This window comes from Mus musculus, chromosome 4 (genome assembly GCF_000001635.26).
Source record: "Mus musculus strain C57BL/6J chromosome 4, GRCm38.p6 C57BL/6J".
Lineage (NCBI taxonomy): Eukaryota > Metazoa > Chordata > Mammalia > Rodentia > Muridae > Mus > Mus musculus.
In genome coordinates, this window is record NC_000070.6 from 103,929,068 (window position 1) to 103,943,572 (window position 14,505).

Here is a 14,505-nt window from a genome sequence, read left to right on the forward strand (position 1 = left end):
ATGCTCTTATTCTTATAATTGACATACTAAAGAATGTAAGTATGAGAAATAATGATATTGCCAACTGAATCTCAAGTGGATTCAGGGCCAGGTAGAGACAATAAGAGATGAGATGGGCGTGGCCACTGTTAACAGCTGGTGAGGCTAAGCAAGGGACACTTGGGTGTTCTTTGTACACTAATTGCATCCTTCCTGTAAATTTCCTTTTCTTTGGAATCACAGGGATGCTTTACCATTTCAGAAGGCTGATTTTTCGGTAGACTAAGTGAGTTCAGGGGGGCACAGTGGCTTCCCAAACTCACATCACTTGGGTTTTAGCTAAAGGAGACCCCCATTGCTTATACACAGGGAACAGGGTGGGGGTTGATCTTGGCAGAGGAGATGGCAGAACAGCACAGATTCAGCCTCTGAGGGAAAGCTTGCATCTGCTTCCTTGAAGGAGAGTGGAGAGTCTGCACTCACTTCCACACCAGAAGCATAAACTCTAAACTCCTAGGACGGTCTGGAAAGGAGCAGGGGGTTTTGGGGTGGGGTGGTGCTGGAATTTTATTGGCAAGGGCAGGGGCTGTTATTACTGTGGGGAAGTGGGGTAGAGAAGTGGTGGAATTATAATTATGAAGACTTGAGAAGAGTGGGTTTCAAAGAACATTTTTAGTCACAGATGGTTGAAGAGAAATGCAGAGAACAGGCCCCAGCACCTCATCTTCCTATCTGATTGCAGGGAGGAGAGGGGGGGGGAGCTTGCTAATGAACACATTGATTTCCCAGCTCCCTAGAACAATAGCAAATGCTTTTTGCAGTTATTAATTGGAATCCCACAGCAGGTGTGGGGGAGGGAAGGCACTGCTGATTTGGAGTTTTTCTCTAGGGATTAGGTGAATAGAAAGAGCAATGGCAAAGGTCATGTAAGCAAGGATGCCTGGAAGACTTGACACCCAACTCCTAGCCTGGCTTACAGACAGATTAACCTTTCCCTTTAGACCCTTACTTCCTCACTTACAAAAATTAGAATACCAGTTCTCTCTGTGAATAACAAAAGAGTGAAGTAAGATAGCTAATATATGGGAAATTCTATGCTTTTTGAGCCATAGACCATTTTTCTTCTAGGAAAAAATTAAATCAAGAAACATTTTGAAGCACTCACTCTGGGCTGGGAGCAAACAATCTTGCAATGAACAGGAAAAACACAGTTCTTGACTCCCTAGAACTGATCACGGGCATTGACAAAGTAGGATTAAGTGTTCTGATAAGGGCTGGAGAGCTGCTTAGCAGGTAATGCACTTGCCGTAAGAGCATGAGGATCTGAGTTCAGATGCACAGGACTCTAAAAAACCGATGCAGCGCTGCACATCTGTAAGCCTGGAGCTGGGTAGGGGTTGGATCTCAGGAGTTGCTGCTTAGCTAGTCTAGCTTGCATTGCAAGCTGGAGAGTCACTGAGAGACTGCGTCTCAAAACAATTCGAGTGTAGAGCAACAGAGGAAGAAATCTGATGCCAATCTCTGCATCTGCACACATGCACATGCACACAATGCATATATGTACACGTGCGCAAATTTATTTTAAATCTGGAAAATCTGATGGGGACTGGTTGCAATTGAAAACGTAGAACAGGACCAACTTGTCACATCAGGACGGGACACTGGAAGGAAGGAGTGTAATCAAGGAAACCCATCAAAGCAGCAACACTCCCCCAGTGTCTTAGTCAGGGTTTCTATTCCTGCACAAACATCATGACCAAGAAGCAAGTTGGGGAGAAGAGGGTTTATTCGGCTTACACTTCCATACTGCTGTTCATCACCAAGGAAGTCAGGACTGGAACTCAAGCAGGTCAGGAAGCAGGAGCTGATGCAGAGGCCATGGAGGGATGTTCTTTACTGGCTTGCTTCCCCTGGCTTGCTCAGCCTGCTCTCTTATATTATAGAACCCAAGACTACCAGCCCAGAGATGGTCCCACCCACAAGGGTCCTTTCCCTCTTGATCACTAATTGAGAAAATGCCTTACAGCTGGATCTCATGGAGGCATTTCCTCAACTGAAGCTCCTTTCTCTGTGATAACTCCACCTGTGTCAAGTTGACACAAAACTAGCCAGTACACCCAGGTATCTGCAGATTGAACCTGGTTGGCCAGATGGACAGAGGTCTGGAGACTTGTGTAGGAAAAGTTGAGTTTTTCCCCCCCATGGAGCAATGGCCAGCCTGTGTTCTATAAACAACTCCTGAATTTCACTAAGCCAGAGCTCAGCTTGAGCTGGCTCAGCTACGAGGGCTTTTAAGACTCTGCTGGGCCTAAAAAGCTCTGTAGAAACTCTACCCACATCCTGGAACAGGTTTCCTTATTCTCAGGGGACTGAAAGTCTTATAATGAGGCTTAAGTTTTCCCGAACTGGACAGGTAGTTTTAGCCTCCTCCTAATACATGAACAGCAGGATTCGGATCTTATTCCTGGATCCATCTGGCATCCCTTAATGTGTTCATTTCTCCCAGCCATACATACGTCTCCATGGGAGGTTGTCTGTCCCACAAGCCCAGCGCCTGCCATAAGAACTCTGCTATAAGCGTGTCCCATTGCACTGGCAGCATTTGTCCCAGTCCTATTTCAACATCCTTCGAGTAGGGCTTTTCCAAACTGGTGGACCAATGGCCAGCCTACAATCGGCAGAAGGACTGGGAGTTTGCATTCAGTTCACATTTGGCCCGTGTTTTCTGTGCAGTCAAGAAGAGAAAAGCTTAGGCTTGAAGAATTCAGAGCAAATACTCCTCCAGTTCAGAGGAGCAGGTTCATGGGACAAATGCATTGTGCAAGGGTTAAAATAAGGGGAGAGTGATACGAGACTAAGTGTGGTGTATCATGCCTGTGGTCCCAGCGCTCTGGAGGCTGAGAAAGAAGGAATGCAAGGAATGCCAACTGTATGAGGCCAACCTGGGCTACATTGTTCCAAATCTGCCTGGCGTACAGAGAGAGACTGAGGCTCTAGAAACTAATAACAATGACAAAAACCAAAATAAATAAATAAATAAATAAATAAATAAATAAATAAGCATAAAATAAAGGGAAACACAAACATTCATCCTTGAGTTCCGGGGTTCTGTCCCTCTATTCCTTTTGGTTCTTTGGTCCTCATTCCTTGGGTGACCTTATGCAAGCCAGAGATTCAGAGCCTTTCAGGGACTCTCTGCAGTCTGCCCTCCTCTGTGACATTGGAGGTGTCATCTGTGAGATCTCAGGTAGGAAGCAGTGGCGGATGGCGTGAACCCTGTAACACCTGTGATGTCTTCAACTGCTTGGCCATTATCTGGTCACACACTAAATCTGAATCAGTACAGATAGTGCATATTATACTTGTGCTCTTGAGAGGCAGATTCTGGAAAGGTGCACAATAAGGGAATTTTCCAAACGCCTCCAAATCTGACGGTGGACTAGATCACCGGCTTCATTTTGTCCCCAGGATCCAAAGCTGTTTCCACGCTGTTGGTTTAGAGCACAAACTTCACACATAGGTGAAGCTGGGAAACCACTCCTATTTTATGACAATCTTTAAAATCACATGTTCTCAATTTAAGACTTCACAAAGGAAGAAAGGCATAAGATTCACACATTTGCAGGAAACTGCTGGTGTCTGCATATCTCCCAGAAGCAGGGAAAGCTGACTAAAACGCAGTTGCAGTTTCCACATGTAAAAGAATAATACATCTATTGGTCACATGGATGAATAACACCACTAAGAAGATCCTGTCCAGCTGTTGTGGTTTTTGTTTGGTCTGTTTTGCTTATTCTTATTTCTAAGCTCTGGAATAAATTGATACCTGTGCTATCTTATCCCTAAATGGCAAGGCAAAGTTGTGAGACTTTGAGTTCCTATCTCATTAAGGCACACACACACACACACACACACACACACACACACACACAGAGAGAGAGAGAGAGAGAGAGAGAGAGAGAGAGAGAGATCCTGAAATAGCAAAGGTCTGCTGATACCACATCCTAGGCATTGTCAGCAATAAGGAGACACTGGTCTATTGTCACTTTCAGCAGTCTAGGTAAGACATTTCCCTAAGTTTTAGGGACATCAGGCCAGATCAGAATTCTGTTTGTGGCTTTGATGTAGAAAATAAATGTCAGGATTAGCCAATATGAAACAGAGATAGGATTTCATTGAATGTATTCTATTATAGATTTTAAGCATGGAACTTAACAGGAGCACTTAGACACACCCCAGTGTAAGTATTGGCTGCTTAAGAGAGAGCAAGAACAGCTGGAAAGAACCCAAATGTCCCTCAACAGAGGAATGGATACAGAAAACAGAGAGAGAGAGAGAGAGAGAGAGAGAGAGAGAGAGAGAGAGAGAGAGAGAGAACATTGGATTGTCTTTGCATTAGCCATCTGGTGGCTCTCAGTTCCATCTCAAAAGGTTGCTAAGAAATATCTTTTTTTCATTTTCTCTCTCATTTGATGAGTGAGAGACTAAGTTGACTCTGGAGGTGGTTGGAATTATAGCCTGATAAGGTCATCCTGGGACTCACAGGGCTACGCACAGGGTTTAGGGCATGTCCTTTTCCTGTAAATGCAATTCCTGGTGAAATTCTGAGAAAACTGAAGGTTTATAGCCAGGTGGGGAAAAGGCCTTGAGCAGTTGTAGAAGTTTTTGCTCCTCTGCTGGTGAGATGCATCTGTTGGACTCCTGGGTGAGAGGCTGCTTCCCCTTCCTGTATCCTGTGTCCTGGCCTTCTATCCAGTGTCAATCTCATTCCATCAGAGTATGTGGGAGTACCCCAGCCATAGGAGTTAATCTGTGGCATCCTTTTCCTGGCTGTATCATGTGAGACTGCATTGTTGGAGAAGGATTCTGGGGGTGGGGTTACAGTAATCCAGAGGAGAGGTCATGACCTCCTGCTGAGTTCCCTCCTCAGCCCCTTCCCTTATTTTCTCTTGAATGCATTCCTTCTTGTAGGGCCTCTTCTCAAGTTAACATACAGAGTGAGGATTTGTGGGGGCGGGGGTGGCTCTGACTGTGCCTTACAGTTCATTCTGCTTCTGCTCTTTCTCAAAGGAGCTAGACGTGGAAGCCAACTACCTCAGCACAAAATGGACTTTTGCTGTATCCCTCACCAAGCCCCCTTGCCAGCTGGGCCTCAGTTTCCCCACTTGTAACTCGGAGTGATCACACCATCATCCAAGTGTCCAAGTCCAATCTCCCCACCCATCACTATCATCCTCATCTGCAGAGGAGGCTGCCACATCATCTCATCTGTGCTGACCAGAGAGTAGAGGGATCCAGTCATGAAGAAGCTGAGGTACCCTGAAAAGGGCTTAGGGCAGGGCGGCCAACCTTGAATGGGATGGGATTTTTTTGTCTTTAAGTCATGGAGCAGCCTCTAATCTAGTGACTCCAGAAGATGCAATAGATAATTGGCCAGACCCTCTGTTGCTAAACTAAAAAAATTTGTGAAATCAATTGAGAGAAAAATCAATAGCAGACTTTGTGCACACACAATGAAAAGGCAGGATTGCCACACAATTAAGAGCCAGGCTCAGGACGCTACACTCTGCCTGTCTTGTTCTCCTGTTTCTAGGCCACAGTTGTTCGTCAGAAATAATTAAACATTTTCCCATGGGCAACAATTACTTGCTTAAAATATTATGAGTAAGGAGAATACATTTATAATTACCTAACCTTTCTGAAGGTGAAAATATATATTATCCTTTTCTGTTCCATCAAAGGAGCGTCTGGAACTGCCAGCTCTCTCTCTCTCTCTCTCTCTCTCTCTCTCTCTCTCTCTCTCTCTCTCTCTCTCGGATGTATGCTCTCTCATTACTCCATGCTCTGTCTCCTGACTGCACTAATTGTCAGAAGGGTAGAACACAGCACTTTCCAGACACCGTACTTTGGTTTTCATTTTTGGGAACTTTTACAAAATCAAATCACAGTTCCTCTTTCATTTTTTTTCACTCCATTAAACGGTCTGCCTGTCATTATTAGGCATCTTTGAATGGCCCCAGTGCTTTGTACAATAAGAATGATGACTACTCTTTCTTCTTTGGAATCCAGAGCCTGGGATTGACATGTTTTCAATAGATTCTAGATTTACTCTTAAACTCTCACACAGGGAAATCATCAAAGTAATGGTGATAATAATAATAATAATAATAATAATAATAATAATAATAATAATCAGCAACAATAATGTACAGTAGCGAACTCTTACAGAAACAAGCATTTCTTCAATGGTTTTATCTGTATCTATTAATTATACATAATAATGGGTTTCGTTATGGAATTTCATTCACACACATAATGTATTTTGGTTATATCCCCCCCCCCATACCCTGTACCTGCTCTTGCCCCCTCCTGCCGCTGCTAACCTTCCTCGTCTTCTCAATTAGCTCCACTTCTGCTTCCTGACTTTTTTTTAAGGCAGGCATTCTAATGATGTATGCATACTGTCTCATTCAGTGCAAGCAGAAAATTTGCAGATGATAGAACTGAGGCCCAGAAATGTTAAGAATCTTGCCGAGGATCACACAGCTAATGACTAGTGAACTTTAAATCTGGTCTAAAGATGATCCCTCTGGTCAGCGTAACCTTTTAGCTGGAAGGCTCGCTCCTTCAGATTTCTCTATCAAGTCATTTCTGTTCAGTGTTTACTGGCAAAGGAACATATTTTGCATGAAATGCTTATCACAGAACTGGCTGCTCTCACCTTTTCATATTAAGCCTTTGTGCTCCCTAACTTTTTTATACCTGTATACACAGAAATATGATTATCTATCTCCCTCAGTTCTTCCCCCTACTATACCTTCTCTTCCTCCCGAGTCCATTCCAAATTCATGTAGATTTTGATGTCCTTGTTTCTCTACCTCCTAATCCTTCTCCATCTCTTCCTCTTCCTTCTACTAACATAACATACAATTTCAAATTATTCCTACCCCACTTGGTCAACTATGTTCACAGCAGCTTTATTCATACTAGTCAGAAATGGAAAATGACCCAAATGCCCCTCAATCAAAGAAAGGCTAAAGAGAATGTGGTATATTTACACAATGGAGTATTACTCAGCTGCTAAAAACAACAACACTATGAAATTTGCAGGCAAGTGGATGGAACTAGATTTTTAAAAAGTTCTGAGGGAGGTAACCCAGACCCAGAAAGACAAACATGGTATGTATTTACTTATAAGTGGATATTAGCTGTAAAGTAAAAGACAATCATGCTACAGTCCACAGATCCAGAGAGGCTAAGTAACAAGGAAGGCTCAAGGTAGGGGTGGGTCAGAAATGAGTCTCCCTAGAAAAGGAAAATAGAATAGATATCATGGGTAGAATGGGGTGGTGGGAAGGATGGGAACAGCTAAGGGGAGGATGGAGGGAAAGAGAACTAGATGAGACAGCTGGAATTTGGAGGGGGGATATCTTTGGGCTGAGCTAGAAATCCAACACAATGGAAACTTCCCAGGAATCTATGAAAGTGACCTTTTAAGACGCCAAGCAATGGAAGATATGGGGCCTGAAATAGCCATCTCCTGTAACCAGACAATATGTCCAGTGAAGGGATTGGGACACCAACCCAGTCATATAACCTTTAAACTACAATTTGTCCTGCCTACAAGATGTGCTGGATAAAGGTGGCGTAGACATTGTGGGAATCACCAACCCATGCCACAAGAAGAAGCCTACCCTTGACACTGCCTGGAGGGCCAAGCCCCAGAGGCTAGATAGCCCAGAGACCTAGGATAGAATTAAAGTATTCCTACTTATATATACACAAATATAGAGCCATCCACTGGAGCATGGGCAACATACCAATGACCACACTCCCAATGAAGAATGACTCCCAACAGCCATAAACTGCCAGTAGCTCCTTAGGGAGAGGTGAGACACGGTCTTGTATTGTTGATGTGAGTTTAGAGTGCAATAGCTGTATCACATCTAGAAGACAGCATTTTATAGCACTCCTTTGCTTTTCCTGGTTCTCACATTCTTTCTGCCTCTTCTTTCACTTTGTTCCCAGAGCCCTGGCAATGGTATCCATAATGGCATCCCATTTAGTGCTGAGCACTAGCAGTCAGTTACCGTCTGTACGTTGATTGGTATGAGCTTCTCCACTGACTGCTGCCCATTGTAAAAAGAAACTTCTTTGACCAAGACTATGAGTATAATCATAAATATATAAAAGCCAATTTCATGACACATCGTTTAATAGCAGGTTCTACCCTAAGATTGTTGTCCACGCTTTCAATGGGCTTTTCACTAGGCATTCAGTACCAGGTATGAAGTTACCTCCTGTGGAATAGACCTTAAGTCCAAATAAAAAGTAGTTGGTTACCTCCAAATAGATATGCCACTATTGTACCAATGAGCACAGTTTACCTGGCATGTTGTTATTAAAGCATACAGAATCCAGCGCTGGGTAAGACCATTGATAACTTTTCTTCCCCAACAGGCTGCATAGCACTTTCCAGCACTATGGAGGATAGGCAATAGGGGGGAAGCTTCCTGGTCACTTTAAACTTGATTTCTCAGTGTCTTACATTTGGCCTTAATGGGTTTCCATCTACCAATATGTTATAGTAGTAGCGGCTCTGCTTCAGTTCCTGAGTGCATGACTGGGACAGACACTGACTTAGGGCTTTGCTCTTCTCCCCCAGAATGGAGAAGAATGATGCCTGGTAGGTATCTCACCTTGGTTTACCAAGGAAGATGCTGATGCATGAAAAGGCTAAGAGGTATTGCTAAGGTCACACAGTTAGAACCTGGGAAGCAGGAAATTCAGGGCATTGGTACCCTGTTTAACCTGTTCTAACTCACAGCTCGTGCTGGGTCCTGACCTTCAGATACTAAAGGGAAAGAGGTCTCAGAATCCCCACCTTTTGCTAGATATCAGCCTGGCTGACTCACATCCTAGGACCAGTAACAAGTAGAGTTTCAAAAAACAAACAAACAAACAAACAAACAAACAATGCTACCTTCTGAAGTGCTCTTTCTCTTATTTTAGGAAAACAAGACTTGGCTAATTATGTTGAGTTTTAGTAGTCTTCAGTAGACTCAAAAATTAGGTAAAAATCTGGTTAAAATGATAGATTTCTTAAAAAAGAAAATAGTGTGTGCCTGCCAAGCATTTACACACTCTATTGGTTTGGAGCATGGTCTCTGTGTGGTTTTGATTCCTTGCTGCATTCCAGTGGCAGTGGGTATAAGGGTTCCCTACGAGCTCATCCTCTGTGATGCCTGCATAGTATACATGCTATAGTATTTTATGCTGGGACTCATGCTAGAGATGCACTGCAGTACAGGGTCTCCTCAACCAGACATCATTTCTTATTTGCACACTTTATTGAGGTACAAATCCCTGAATGAAAGGCGCATTCTATAGCCAACATGACTTTTCTACCTAGGTTCTAAGGCTAACCAGCTGTGTGACCCTGGACTAATTGTGCATTCCTGGCTTTTTCTTCCACCCATCTGTGATACTGGGATGATGGGAACATCAAGGGTCTCTGTGTGGATGAACGGGGAGATGTGGATCATGCTTGGGATAACTGGATCTGGCACACTGGCACCTGCAAGTGTGGGCTCTTATTACTGGTAGCCAGCCATAGACCTGTCATTTGTAGAACACTTTTTTTAAATAAAAGAAAAACAGCTCCTCATTATCTCTCTCCACCCCTACTTTCAAAGGGCCACTGTATTTTTCATATTCTCTTCTTGTAATGACACCCCGCACTTCTGGTGAAGGTGAGAACGCAGCAAGCCTCTGTGTGAACATTTAGAGCAGGCAGGAAGTCTGCATTGCAGCACACTCTGCAATTAGCAGCACACTCTGCAATTAGCTGCACTGGCATTCATGTTACCCTTAAGTCCTGTACTGCAGCTCTGCTGTCTGATCAGGCTGTAAATTTTGATTGATGCAGCTGATAAACTATTTTCCCTCCCTACCCTACCCTACAAGTCTTTGGGTGCCATTCCAGTTTGTATATTGGGGGAATCCTACCCCCAATGACCCTTTAATTTTTGCTGTTTCTCTTATGAACCTTTCTCCACAAGGCAGCCAGAGGGATGTTTTTTGCAGATCAGATAGGACCCTTTGGCCTAGACACTCCTAGAGTCTTAAGAATTCCTAGAGTTGCAGTAAGATCCAGACCTAGACTACCCTGTGAACTACAGGTCCTATGTGCACTGAGGTCCTGGGTTTACTTCACTGTATGATAACTCCCCTTTGTCTGCAATATCCTTTGCTGGCCACTTGCTATCCTGTGGTCTCAACATGAGCCTTTAATGGGTCCTCAGATGCCTGCTTTATTGCCTTCCTGATATCACCATACTTGGCAAGTTTCTCCAGGTGGCAGGTCAGATCCATGATGAATACATTGTGGATAGGAACATGGAAGGCCATGCCAGTGAGCTTCCCATTCAGCTCTGGGATGACCTTACCCACAGCCTTGGCAGCACCAGTGGATGCAGGGATGATGTTCTGAGCAGTCTCCCTAAGTAAGCTTGCTTCACTTACTCTGCATGAAACAGTATACAGCTATCTCATTGCCACAGTGTCACTATTCCAGAACCAAATGCCCTCTTTGCTAGATTATGATCCTGTTCTAAATGCCATTTGTACATTTACCTGAGTCCTCTGTTTGCCCTGGAAAGAATGACACTGTCTCTGAGCTGTTAGTCACTGGTTGTGTTATTTTTTTTTTTATTTCTTGAGATGGAAATGAAGTCAGGATAAGAAGTCTCTAATCCCAGCACTTGGGAGCAGAGGCAGGCAGATTTCTGAGTTCAAGGCCAGCCTGGTCTACAAAGTGAGTTCCAGGACAGCCAGGGTTATACAAAGAAACCCTGTCTCAAAAAACAAACAAAAAACAAAAAAAACAAAAAGGAGAAGAAGGAGGAGGAGGAGGAGGAGGAGGAGGAGGAGGAGGAGGAGGAGGAGGAGGAGGGAGAAGGGAGAAGGGAGAAGGGAGAAGGGAGAAGGGAGAAGGAGAAAGAAGGAGGAAGAAGGAGGAAGAAGGAGGAAGAAGAAGAAGAAGAAGAAGAAGAAGAAGAAGAAGAAGAAGAAGAAGAAGAAGAAGAAGAAGAAGAAGAAGAAGAAGAAGAAGAGGAAGAAAGAAGTCTCTTCAGCTGTTCAGCTGGGCTGGAGAGATGGCTTAGAGGATGCCAACACTCATTTCAGAAAGCTCACAACTGCCTGAAATTTAAGCTCAAGGGATATACTTATAGTTTCAGCAGTTTGGAAATATGTGCACAAGTGTATCTGGGATGCACGTTGACAGACAGAATTCTAGTATTGAGGAAATTACCAACTAGTGAGACACGACTAGCAAGTATATAGTCTCACATCCTAAGAAGCTCTAGAGAAACACTATCAGTTGCTAATTGTTGAGAGGAGCACTCAGGTGAAAACAATGCTGGCAGGGATGACTTACTGCCTTCACTAGTTACCAGCTATGTGGCCTGAGTAAGTTACTTACTCACCTGGACTTCACATCCTTAGGAGTGACTTACTTTTGAGATCTCTGCTGATTGGATGGGTTAGAGCAGAACCTGGGTTGTAGTAAAGTTTCTATAATTACTGTTACAATTACCAAATGACTGCACACAGAGGCATCAGATGTACCTTTTCCACTGAAATGCATGATGAACAAGGGGTGGACACTCAGAAAGATTTCCATTGCCTTTCTGGTAGGCCTGGTAGGTTTAGAGCTTGGTCACTCCCTGCAAGCTAAAGAGTCACTTCTGTATCCGAGTTTCTCAATCAGTACCCAGCGTCTCAGCAAGATCACCTTGTAGTTATACTCTACAAAGGTTTTAAAAGTTGCAGTGTAGTGTCTCTACTCCTTCCTGTTCCATCAACAGCCACATCTTTTCATGTTTTGCCAGCCTTGTCTTTTAGACATCATGGGAAAGATCAGAGTGAACAGATCGGGCCATATCGGGTGCCTGGTTACCAGGGCTGTCTTCTGCTCTGCATCTTACAAACTGGAGATTGTTGCCATCAATGACCCCTTCATTGACTTCAACTACATGGTCTACATGGTCTACATGTTCAGTATGACTCTGCCCACACCAAGTTCAATGGCATGGTCAAGACTGAGAATGGGAAGCTTGCCATTAATGGAAGCCCATCACCATCTTCTGGGAGCGAGATCCCACTAACATCAAATGGGGTGATGCTGGTGCTGAGTATGTTGTGGAGTCTATTAGCATCTTCACCACCATGGAGAAGGCTGGGCCCACTTAAAGGGTGTTGCCAAAAGAGCCACACAGGGTGGTGTGAACCACAAGAAATATGACAACTCATTCAAGATCATCAATGAATGATGCATCCTGTACCACCAACTACTTAGGCTCCTGGCCAAGGTCATCCATGACAACTTTAGCATCATGGAAAGACTCAAGACCACAGTTCATGCCATCACCGCCTCTCAAAAGACTGTGGATGGTCCCACTGGAAAGCTCTGGAATAATGGCTTGGAGACTGCTCAGAGCATAATCACTTCATCTACTGGTGCTGCCAAGGCTGTGGGTAAGGTCATCCCAGAGCTGAACGGGAAGCTCACTGGCATAGCATTCCATGTTCCTATCCACAATGTATTCATCATGGATCTGACCTGCCACCTGGAGAAACTTGCCAAGTATGGTGGCATAAAAAAGGTGGTAAAGCAGGCATCTAAGAGCCCATTAAAGGCATCCTGGGCTACACTGAGGACCAGGTTGTCTATTGTGACTTCAACAGTAACTCCCACTACTCTACCTTTGATGCTGGTGCTGGCATTGCTCTCAGTAACAACGTTGTGAAGCTCATTTCCTGCCATGACAATGAATACAGCTACAGCAACAGGGTGGTAGACCCCATGACCTACATGGCCTCCAAGGAATAGAAAACTCTGGACCACCCATCCCAGTACACTGAGAGCAAGAAGAATTCTTGTCCCAACTTAGAACCAAACACTGAGCATCTCCCTCATGATTTCATCCCAGGCACCCATAATAATGGGAGGAAACTACAAAGCCCCACTCTCTTGAATACCATCAATAAGGTTCACTGAATCCCCCACAAGAGGGAGAAGACAGTTTTTGAAGCTCAAAGTGTTAAGATAGATCTGTGCTTGGCCCTGTAGCTTTTGAGGCAGGAAGGGGTAGGAGCATGTGTCCCCACCAGGTCATGGGGTAGGGACTAATTGTCATTTGCCTAAAAAATCAGGAAAGATCTTCAGACACATTGTACTGGATAAAGTTCCGCATAGTGGCCATGGAGGTCTGAAAAAGAGTAAGACTGGGGAAATGGGCGTCCTGAAATGTCCTCCCAGGGAAAAATATATCCTAGAGGTAAAAGAAAATGGAAGGAACTACGCTAGGGGATTATGAAAAAGTAACTCAGGTGATCAGGACTGAACATGGAGGAGGGAGAAGCCAGAGAATTCAGTGTGACTTGAGCTTGAAGCTTAAAGCTTTTTATTCTTCATAACCCATCCTGAGAGTGTGTCATGGCTGAATTTGTTGAGTCTGCACAATGCAGAAACTTGTCTTGTTATCCAGGCAGAAATCTCTTCTTCCATACAATTGAGACTTCAGCATGCACTTGAGACTATTGGATGCCACAGAGTCTGTAGACAAGATGTCCTACAGGCTCCCTGGGAAGGGCTGGTGTTTGACTTCCTTATCTAAAGCAACCTGTTGAATTGCAAAGTCCTCAGTTCCCCAGACCCTTCACAGAAGAGTCATTTGGTGCAGCATTTTTTAGCCCATCTTTTATGTGCAGGAAGTTTTTATTTAAAATATAATTCTGTTTTATTTTAATGTATTAGTCTAAAGCCCTTTTAAAGGCAACAGGGTCCTTTTAAAAACTAGTTATACAAGGAACTTCAATATATAAAACAGAATAATGACAGTTGCCTTTGCTTAAAAAGAAAGACCTGAGCCCCAGGTACTTCTTTCTTCATTTATCTCTAATTTCATTACTCTACAGATCCCTTGGAGCATATTAAATGATCGTGAAACCATTGTTTTAAAACAAACATACTCTTTGCATCACCGACTTTTTAATAGAACAATCAAACGTATCTTTTTAATGACATGGGCATTTTATCAGAATCATTGTTGTAATATGATTGAGCTGGTGCAGATAATTTGCATTGACAAGGGCAGGGATCTAATTAAAATAAGCAAAGCCACAGTATTATTAACATGTACAGATTGGCAGTCTTCGTGTGTTGGTGAAAGGCCTAGTTTTATCCAGGTGCTAATATGACTTTTCTGGGACATTCTCCCTAGATATCTGTTGATTTTACCTTTTTCTGCTGTTACCCATGTTTGTTCATGCTATAGATGCTGTATCCTTGTAGCAAATATGATAATTTGGGTAGTTCTAAGGTAAACTCCTTACAGGTCTTGAGCCTTCGTAGCAGGATTCTTATTGGCAATTCTTGGGTCACATGTTGTCTTCATTTGGTTTCTGTTGCTGTGATAAAACACCATGACCAGAAGTTACTAGGGGAGGGAAGGGGGTATT

General features: G+C 43.7%; 1 protein-coding gene and 1 pseudogene across 9 annotated transcripts in view; both read left to right on the forward strand.

Annotated features, from left to right (window-relative positions):
* The window catches only part of Dab1 (disabled 1), a 1,125,345-nt gene that overhangs the window by 309,568 nt on the left and 801,272 nt on the right, over positions 1 to 14,505 (forward strand). The window contains exon 1 of one of the 9 annotated variants that reach the window (XM_030253165.1): positions 5,050 to 5,293. The exons of the other annotated variants lie outside the window; for them this stretch is intronic. The gene's annotated coding sequence lies outside the window, so the exon portion shown is untranslated. Of the gene's footprint in view, positions 1 to 5,049; positions 5,294 to 14,505 lie in introns of those variants that run through there. 9 annotated transcript variants of the gene reach the window in all.
* Positions 12,264 to 13,053, forward strand: Gm12717 (predicted gene 12717; annotated as a pseudogene).